The 9758-nt window shown below is 44.9% G+C and overlaps 1 non-coding gene across 1 annotated transcript; it reads right to left on the reverse strand.

Moving 5' to 3' along the window:
• Positions 1-1846: 1846 nt before the first annotated feature.
• Positions 1847-1917, reverse strand: trnag-gcc (transfer RNA glycine (anticodon GCC)). Its single transcript has one exon. It is a non-coding gene; the product is annotated as a tRNA-Gly (tRNA).
• Between the last annotated feature and the right edge of the window lie 7841 nt (positions 1918-9758).

Raw genomic sequence — 9758 nt, forward strand, 5'->3', positions numbered from 1 at the left:
CGTTCGACAGCAGTAGTTCCAACGTTTTCAGATGATACGAAACTGCACAAAATCCTGCAGGTTCGGTGTTTCACTGGTGCTCTGTGATTGTAGTCGGATATCTTGCGCCTGAATGCAAAACCTCTTTCAGTGACTGTCGACATTGTCTTATCAACAGCCTTCACTGACGGGTGTACAATAACACCAGGAACCATTTGTACACCAGCGGTTCCAAACCTGGCAATATTTATACTATGTCGGATCTTTCATATCCTTCTCCGAAATGGATAACTTCACATTTATCCACGAGATATTGAATCTGTCATGCCTTAATGCGTCACTCAACTTGTCCAAACGTTGCCGCTTCTTTGCGTACGCTTCCGAATTCACAAATAAAGTGCTGAATGTTTTGGGTCAACATGAACCTTAGAATGTTGATGAAGGGCGGCAGGTGATTCTGGTCCCGGTGCGTTGTCAATAAACATTTCCTTCCTAAATGGAAGGTCATTGACAGGAAAATATGTCTCAGTTTGAAACTTCATGCATGCTGCCTGATCCGTTACGTAATAGTGGAAGGGTCACTGCACAGTTGGAGACTTTCGGCCCATCATGTCCTTGCTGGATCTTTACCAGACCAGCGTGTTTTTACAGTCACCACGATTTCTCCACAGCTTTGCCAATTTATTTCACGGAACCGAGTAGGAGAACAAAGATCTGTTTCAGGGACACCGAGCGCCCTCACTTAACCTTATCACAGTGCATCGGCGGCTGGAATGTTGCTGCTTCCTGACACAAGCCCAAAGTTGGAGAGGTGTCCTTTTCATGAAATTCTGCACCATTTTTTCACCAAACCTTCATGCGTCCTCACCACATAATTCACCGTCAGAAGTTTGCAAAGGAACACCTGAACAAGCATAATGCGTTTTGCAAACAAGTCCTGTGAACTGATGAAGTTAAAATCGAATATTTTGGCTGCAAAGAGCAAAGGTATGTTTGGAGAAAAAAGGGTGTAGAATTTCTTGAAAAGACTACCTCTCCAACTGTTAAACTCTGGGGTAGATAGATCATGCTTTGGGCTTCTGTTGCTGCCAGTGGCATGGGTAATATTTCACTGGTAGAGGGAAAAATGAATTCAATTAAATACTAGCAAATTCTGGAAGCAAACATCACACAGTCTGTACAAAAAACGAAGATGAAAAGAAGATGGCTTCTACAACAGGATAACAATCCTAAACACACCTCGAAATCCACAATTGCCTACCTCAAGAGGCACAGGCTGAAGGTTTTGCCATGGCCTCATAGTTCCTCGATCTAAACATCATTGAAAAAAATGTGGATAGACCTCAAAAGAGCAGTGCATGCAAGATGGCTCAAGAATCTCACAGAACTAGAAGACTTTTGCAAGGAAGAATGGGTGAAAATCCCCCAAACAGGAATTGAAAGACTCTTAGCTGGCTGAAGAAAGCGTTTACAAGCTGTGATACTTGCCAAAGGGGGTGTTCCTAAGTACTGACCATGCAGGGTGCCCAAACTTTTGTTTTGGGCCCTTTTCCTTTTTTGTTATTTTGAAACTGTAAAAGATGGAAATTTAAAAAAGTAATCTTGCTTAAAATATTAAAGAAATGTGTCATCTTTAACTTCATGCCTTTTGGAAATCAGGTCATCTTTTCCTCGCTCAGCTATTCACAGTAGTAGAAACTTTGACAAGGGGTGCCCAAACTTTTGCATGCCATTTTAAGTGTGGGGCCAGGGAGATTGTGTCAGCCGTGGAACTTTTCGTGCATTCGGCGAAGTGCAGTAGGTCGAGGTTGCATCGGCGGCTGGAGTTCATGTGGGCCATGACCAACCTCAAAGTAAATGATAAGGTTGCATTGGCCGGGAATCGAACCCGGGCCTCCCGCGTGGCAGGCGAGAATTCTACCACTGAACAACCAATGCAAGTGATAGCTGACGTCCACGTAGTCTCCATGGGACAGCACTGCAGTCATCATATTTTTTGATTTCTTCGGGATTGTGAATCGTCAGACAGGTCTTCCCACCGACAAATCCACGCTGACTTATCCTGAACACTCCTTGACTGCCACAGTGCAGATTATTCCCGCCGTTCGGATGTTTTCAAAAACTTCCTTCTCTCTAACCTCAGACTGAGAGGCCTGTAATTGCCTGGCTTTCCCCTGCTGTTCTTTAACAAAGGCCGGACATTTCTTGAACTCTAAATATCTGGCACCTCAGCAGTGGCCAGCGAAGGTTAAAAACTTTCTGTCGTGGCACCAGCCATTTCGTCGCCTGCCTCCCACAGTAACCTGCGATACATCTCACTGGGTCCTGTGTATTCATGGCTATACCTGGTGGGTCACCCAATACATTCGCACTTCTTCGGATCAATGCATAGATTTCTCCTTTAGTACTTGACGGGCTCTACTTTTCCCAGTCCAGATGAATGATCTCGACCCGTAAAATCGACTGTCCATTTCCCTCCATAGATGCTACCTGACCTGCTGTGTTCCTACAGCTCTTTATAAGTGTGCTCCGAATCTCTCCCTGAATAACATATTGCTGGAGTTGGTAATTGGTTTATCATTGTCACATGTACCGAGCTGCAGTGAAGATCTTGTCTTACATCCCGTTATCCATTAGAATTCATTACAACAGTGCATTGACGTAGTGCAAGGTAGAACAATGACAGAGTGAAGAATAAACTGTGACAATTACAAAGAGAATGCAGCGCGCGTAGGCAATAAAGTGCAGGGTCCTGGAGAGGTAGTTTACGCGCTCATGAGTCCATTTCATCGTATAACAGAATATAAATACAAACTGACCCATAGTTTTCTTTAAGCTACAAGGACATTTAGTGCCAATTCTTGTACCATAAGTTCCATGCTCTTATATTCTATGCCTCAGCAATTGAAGGCCAGCATACTGTCGTCAGCATTTCCCTCCTCAATCCAGTTCAATACCTCTTCAAGAATCTGAACGATTTCAGTCAGACAGAACCTCCCATCGACAAATCCATGCGGACTTTTCCTGAACAATCCTTCACTATCGAATGCAGATTATTGGTGTACCTCAGTTTTCTTCCCCAATAATTTCTCTGTGACGAAACGTTGTCTCAACTTGCGGGCCAACCCTTGCATGTCACTGCCAGACTTATCCATGCTGCCCTCCTTCAATGGAGCATTACATTTCCTGAACTCCAGTCATCCGGTACTGCACCTGTGGCCAGTGAGGATTAAACAAAACGTTTCTCTCGTGGACCCAGCAATCTCATCCGTTACCTCCCAAAGCAGCCTGCGACACACCTCAGCAGGTTTTGGGTATATATTCACCTCTGTATTTTATGGTACATCTAATACATTATCTTTGCTTAATGTTAACCTCTCCGCAATACCCTTACTTCCCTTACTGAAATCTGAAAGCACAATGTTTGTCTCCTCACTGAATACAAAATAAAACGATTCATTTCCGACCTGACTCAATACTTCGGTCACACGCACAGATTTCCCATTCGATCCCTGATGGGACCGACACTTTGCCTGGTTACCATATTGCCAGAATATACAAATAAACTGTCCTGGGGTTTTCCTTAATGTTGCCTTCCAGGGATATTTAGTGTCACCACTTGGGTGTCCGGCCTTTACTCATTCACCCCTTCCCGCCTGCACAGATGCCATCTGCCAGAAAAGCCTCATCTGTTTTCCTTTCCCTTTACGGGCCATGTGTCTCATTATATTTTTTATGAAACTCTCCATGTACCTTGATATCCCAGGTTCAAGACTTCCTTGCATTTCCGTCGTACAGGAATATGTTGGTACTGAACTCTCACCATTTCATTTTTACGAGGACTCCCATTTGTCTAATGTAGATATATTCAAAGTAGCCCTCCCTAAACGTCTCTGACACGTCCTGCTAATGACAGTGAAGCGGACCTTCATCCAGTACAGGAACTTTGATAATGGACCGCGCTGTTCCTTCTTTAACACAGGACTTCCCCTTAATCACCACGCCATTCATTTGCAATTCAGCTGCCATTACAAGGAAATTAAGCATCCACGGAAGTCCAAGACGTTGTCCTTAGCAGTACAGAGCCAAGACTTTCAACATCCAGTTCAATGGTGACCTCGGGTGCTGACTGGGCGGAGATTTCACGTTCTCCCTCTGACTGAGTGTGTTTCCCCAGGGTTTTACGAGTTCTTCCCACATCCCAAAGGCGTGGAAGTTGATAGTTTACTTGGCCATTGTAAATTGGCCCCAGTGTGCAGCTGAGTTGTGGAACCAGAGGGAGGCTGACAGGACTGTGGTGCCATGAAAACTGCGATCAATGTAGGATTCATATGAATGGGAGGTTGATGGCCGGCTCGGACACGATGGGCCGAAGGACAGTTTTCCATGTTGTATCTGTCGGCGACTCTACGACTGCAATCCTTACCATTCCTGTGATGTTCATGGGCCGTTCAGTGCTCTCTCAACGTCACAGACTGGTTGGATCATGTCTGAAAAGAACCGAGGATTTAATGCACCATGAATCAGTTTCATCAGTACAACAAAGATTGAAATCATAATTCATGAACAATGTCAATTTCAATGCTTACTGTTAATGATGAATCATGTGAAACTAAGTGGTGTAATAGGTATTAGCCTTGTCAAATACAGAATAACGCCTGAATAAAAGAAAAAGGAAGTGCTCAGCAAAGAGAGAATTAAAGCATCAGAAATATCAGTGGTCACCTGTTCATTTGATAGTTCGCGGTTCTTCAACAACTGACCATTTTAAAGCCGACATGACTTTCAGCTTTCACCTTTCAAGAAATGCTGCTTTGCAGTTTCAGCCCCATACCAAAGCACAAAGGTTGAGTGTCGGGCAGAAGCTTCAGTTTGCCATTCCTGGGTGGGCTCGAACCAGCAAATTTGCGGTGAACTACAGAAAAAGTTGGTCAATTGTACCACGACGACAGCTGATGTCAAAGATTATCTGCATGCAATTTAACTTTGCATCGACCCACATGAAGACAGTTAAATCTCTGTTTCAATTGATCTGTTGATTGCACAAGGACTCGATAACTTTACTTTACCACGATTTCCCATTGATAGGGAAGGATTTGATGTTTCAGACGAGGTAGTGAGGTAGATTAAAGAGCTGGAGGAGTGACATGACAAATGAGGAGAATGTCACAGCTGTACTCCGAGAGGACATACCGGAGGGATCATCCACGGAGGAAATGTGGGCAAAGCTCAGGATTTAGCAAGGTGCATCACTCTGATGCGGTCACACTATTGGCCTCCCAATAGTCCCCGCGAGATAAAGGAACAGATATTTAGACAGATTATGGAAAGATGAAAAACCAACAGGTTTTTGGAGTGTGTGACTTTAACTTCCCCAATATGGACTGGGCTTTACTAAGTTCAAGGGGCTTCGATAGGGAGAATTTATTACCGTGTTTTCAAGAGGGCTCCATGAAACAGCAGGGCAAACAGAGGCGGTACCATACTGGACGTTGCTTTGGGAAATGAGCCTGTCTACGTCACTGTCCTTCTTGTGAGAGAACACAACGGGAACAGTGTTTATAACTTCTTCAGTGTTGGGATAGTTATGAATAAGGAGAAGTCTGGACCCTAAATATAGGGAAGGCAAATCACGACGTTATTATACGGATGCCATTGGGGTGGGGCGGGTAATTGCGGGAACTGTTATCGGGCATGTCCACATCTGACATGTGGGAGGTGGTTGAAGACCAGGTGATCTGAGATTAGGACCGGCATGTTCCAGTCAGGAGGAAGGACAAGAATGGCAAGTTAAGAGAGACTTGGATGACGAGACAAATGAATCATGTGTGGGGTTTAGGAAGCTAAAGTCAGACAGGAACCTTGAGGTACATAAATATAGCAGAGATCAGCTCAACACCGCTTTGGGAAGGCCAACATGGACCATGAAATTTCCTTGGTAAGCAGAATTAAAGAGATTCACACCATATTTAAAAGCAAGAGGATAACCGGGGAGAGAGTAGATCGACTCACGGATAAAGGAGGGATTTTCTGCTTGGAGTTACAGGACGTGGACGAGGTACTAAATGAGTGCTTTTCATCGGTGTTCACCAAGAAGAAGGACATGGAGGACTCTCAACCCCATTCTCCTGCCTGCTCCCTGAAGCATTTGACGCCTCCACTAATCAAGAACCTATTAAGCTCCGCTTTAAATATACCCAATGACTTGGGCTCCGCATGTCTGTGGCAATGAATCCCACACATTCACCACCCTCTGGCTAATGAAATTCCTCCTCACCTCTGTTCTAAAGGGACGTCCTTCTATTCGGAGGCTGTATCCTCTGGTCCTAGACTCTCCCAATACTGGAAACATCCTCTTCACGTCCTCTCTATCCAGGCCTTTCAATAATCGGTAGGTTTCAACGAGATCCTCCTTCATCTTCCGTCCGAGGAAATTAAAAAAATAAAGTGGGCTCTGGCTGGCCGTGGCCTGTATTGAATCCACGCCTCTACAGAAAGTGAAACCTTAGTCCACCGCAATATATCGTTCGGCCATCCAGAAACACGTGTGATACAGTCCCGATAACTTGCTATTTATTGTAACAAGACAGACGCACAGAAGTGGTTCATTATGGAATCCTGCATTGGCCCTTCAGTGTTCCTTTCTCCAAGTTACTGCGCTGGGGTCGGCATTTGACTGTATCCATCCCATCCACATATGCTTCAGATCAGACGGCAGAGGTGATCGACAAACGGCTGTTACTTCACAGGGGAGGGAGAGTGGCAGACAGTTGGATTTCCCGGAAACCAGTGCCTTGCTTTTACTCATGCTCAGCATTTCCCTGCCCGTCTCTCTCCCTTCCTCTGCCTGCTTCTCAGCATTCTTCGTCCGACTGCTCTCTCTCTCTCTCTTTCTCCATCCCTCTCTCTCCTCCTACCACCCGCCCGTCTCCATCTCTCTTTCCTCCACAACAGTTTGTGTTGCTCAGGGTATAACGACTTCAACCAGTATCCAGTTTCCTTTCCAGCAACGAGTTTCCATGCAGAGGAAATTAGAACGTCCATCGTTAAAGTGGATTGAACGTCACATTGTCAAAGAGAGAGACCATGAGAGAAAATCTCTGGGGAAGGTCAGACCACTTAGTCAACCGCACAGAATGCTGAGATTTGCAGACTCGAACCTGATTTTCATGTCCATAATCCCATGAATCAGAGACATTGAACTGGGAGGGAGAAACCCTCGTGGCTCTGTCAACGGGTGGAATCGGCTGGAAGTTTCACACAGTGGGTCACTGGTTCATTACACTCCCTGGCCTTGGTCTGATATCTATTTGCATCGCTAATGTATCTATGAATTCAGCTGTTGGCGCAGAGAAGGCTGTAGTGTGCTCCCGGTGATATCACGCAAGCAGCAAAGCAGGGACTCTTCCCACGAAATCTGCTGCTGGTGATCCTTCTAGAGAATGAGTGGTGCGTGACAGGGAAATGATCGTTCAGCTCTTCAACATGAAATATCCTCTTGGTCGTGTAAAATCAGAAGTTCTTTCTTCCAAATTCCAGCGTTCCTTTGAATAATCTCAGGATGCAGTGCAATGCAATGAGAAGAGCCGTGTTGGCGGTTCATGTGTTTACACTTCTAGCTGTAACAACCGTCACTCTGTGTTTAAAGCTGCGGATTTAGCAAATGTTGTCGCTGCATCGAGATCTGAAGTTCTGAGATCTCAATATCAGTGAATAATCGTGCATCACGTCATTTCCACCATTCGGAAGAAATGAAACGAAAGCTGGTGATAAAAATGGAGGTTGTACAATGTTGACCATGAGTGTGCGATGCATTGAAAATGCTCGCGGCTCCAGACACAGTGTCTCAAATAGAAGAAATTAAATCGCATTCGATCGAACTACGTTGACCAAATGTACTGAACAGAGTAAATTTCTGCCGTGACAAAGTGGCCTGAAGCAAGATCGAACCAAAAAATGCCGACCCACAGAACGACCGCAACAGGAATGGACTGAATTATGTGGACAATCTTCAAAGCTCCGAATGAAGACCGATTGAAGAGACAATGTCCAGCTTCATAATGCGGATTGAAGAAACACATCTGGGTCATGCCGACAAATATCTGGTTTGAGTCGCATGCAGAATATTCTCCAAAACCAAAAATAAAAACACAGAAGATGTAAGTCTGAAAACAGAAACAGAACATACGTGAAACTTATCAGGTTGGGCAGCATCTGTGGGAAGAAAAGCAGAGTTAAACTTTCAGGTCGAAGAGTCTTCGTTACACCTCAGATATCACAGCAACAATTTTGTAAAGCTGCTGTCAGGGTGAATGATAACGGAGGAAAGATTCAGTCTCCTCACACCCTGCAGCAGGGGTGGAATAGACGTTTCTGGATAGGACCGAATTGGATAATTATGGGGGGGGGGGGCGGGAGAAGCGAACATGACAAACTGTTCACCGGAGAAGCTGCAATACCTACTGTGCAAACCAAACACGGAACACTGCTGCACAGCTGGATGTTGACAAGCAAAGGAAAGTTCTGAACACTGGAGAACCTGACAGTTGTGGGAGGAATCGAAAGTTCGGGAAGGGTTTCATCCGCCCCAGTCGATGTTCAACGGTACAGTCCGGTCCATTCGTTGTTCCCCCGGATTACTCCATGTCATTGCTGAACTGTCTTAATATCTACATAATGGAGTAACTGCAAGTGATGTGAGGAGGAACGACACCCTGCTTAAACTGTTTGGACAATTCGTCAATCGGTCAGAGGGTCATCGACGACTGCGTGGATTTGAAGCTGCTCCCCAGGGAGTTACTTTACTCGAAGTTCATGGAGATGTCAAGAAATAGCTGATTTGCATGACATCCTGCTCTCTTCACACGGTGAGCCGACACACGCCCTCTATCAGCTCGCCTGTAGTTATAGATCTATAATTCCCCACAAACATTTCTAAATAATGTAACTTGCGTGAAATAAACCCATATTTTTTTTTACTGAGAAACTGACGGCTGGTGTATGATATTGCGGAATTGAGTTCACACACGAGACTGCTGCAAAAATGGTCCTTAGTTCACTTAAGTAAACTGATTGAATAGAGTGAACAACAATAAATGCTACAAACGAAAGAGGAGCTGGAATTGTCACTTCGACCTGAATATCGCTGGATTGTGTTAGTTATTTAAGCTATCAACTCTTCCTTGTAGCGTCCCCCAACAAGACTCTCAGTGTCGACTTATAACTAATGAACACATCCGTAGACAAAGTGCGTGAATGGGATGAAGACCAGAATTGCGACTCATAAACTGTGTGGGCAGAAGCTGAAGTCAGAGTGAAAATTACAGCGAAAATTCCAACTCCAGCAGCCGAAAGTGCGGAACAGTATGAAGTGACCGTTGTGAGCAGGGAGGTGGATTCAGGTAAAGCCCCTACTTCCAGTCGGTCTAGGTTGAATTCTGTCTTATTTCGAGCTACTTGTGTCCTGGCCTTTTAATCGGGAGGTGTTTTAGTTCACGTCTCTATTTCTTTCTCTTCTATATCGATGCCTACAACACCCATCAACATGCGGATCCATAATGTTGCACAGGCTCATTGTGTAAATAAAGTATTTGCATCTCACAACACGATTCCAGCCTCGATCAGTTATCAGTCAATCAGTCCTGCATCGGTGATAAGAAGAGTGAACGAAATTTGTAACGTTTTTTTCAAGGAAGTGTTGGTCCGGGATTTGAAGCTCGTGACCTCCCGCACTTCAGCCCAAACAAATCCCCAAGCGAAAATCAGACACCGAGAACAAC

Source organism: Pristis pectinata, unplaced genomic scaffold (genome assembly GCF_009764475.1).
Source record: "Pristis pectinata isolate sPriPec2 unplaced genomic scaffold, sPriPec2.1.pri scaffold_146_arrow_ctg1, whole genome shotgun sequence".
Taxonomy (NCBI): Eukaryota; Metazoa; Chordata; class Chondrichthyes; order Rhinopristiformes; family Pristidae; genus Pristis; species Pristis pectinata.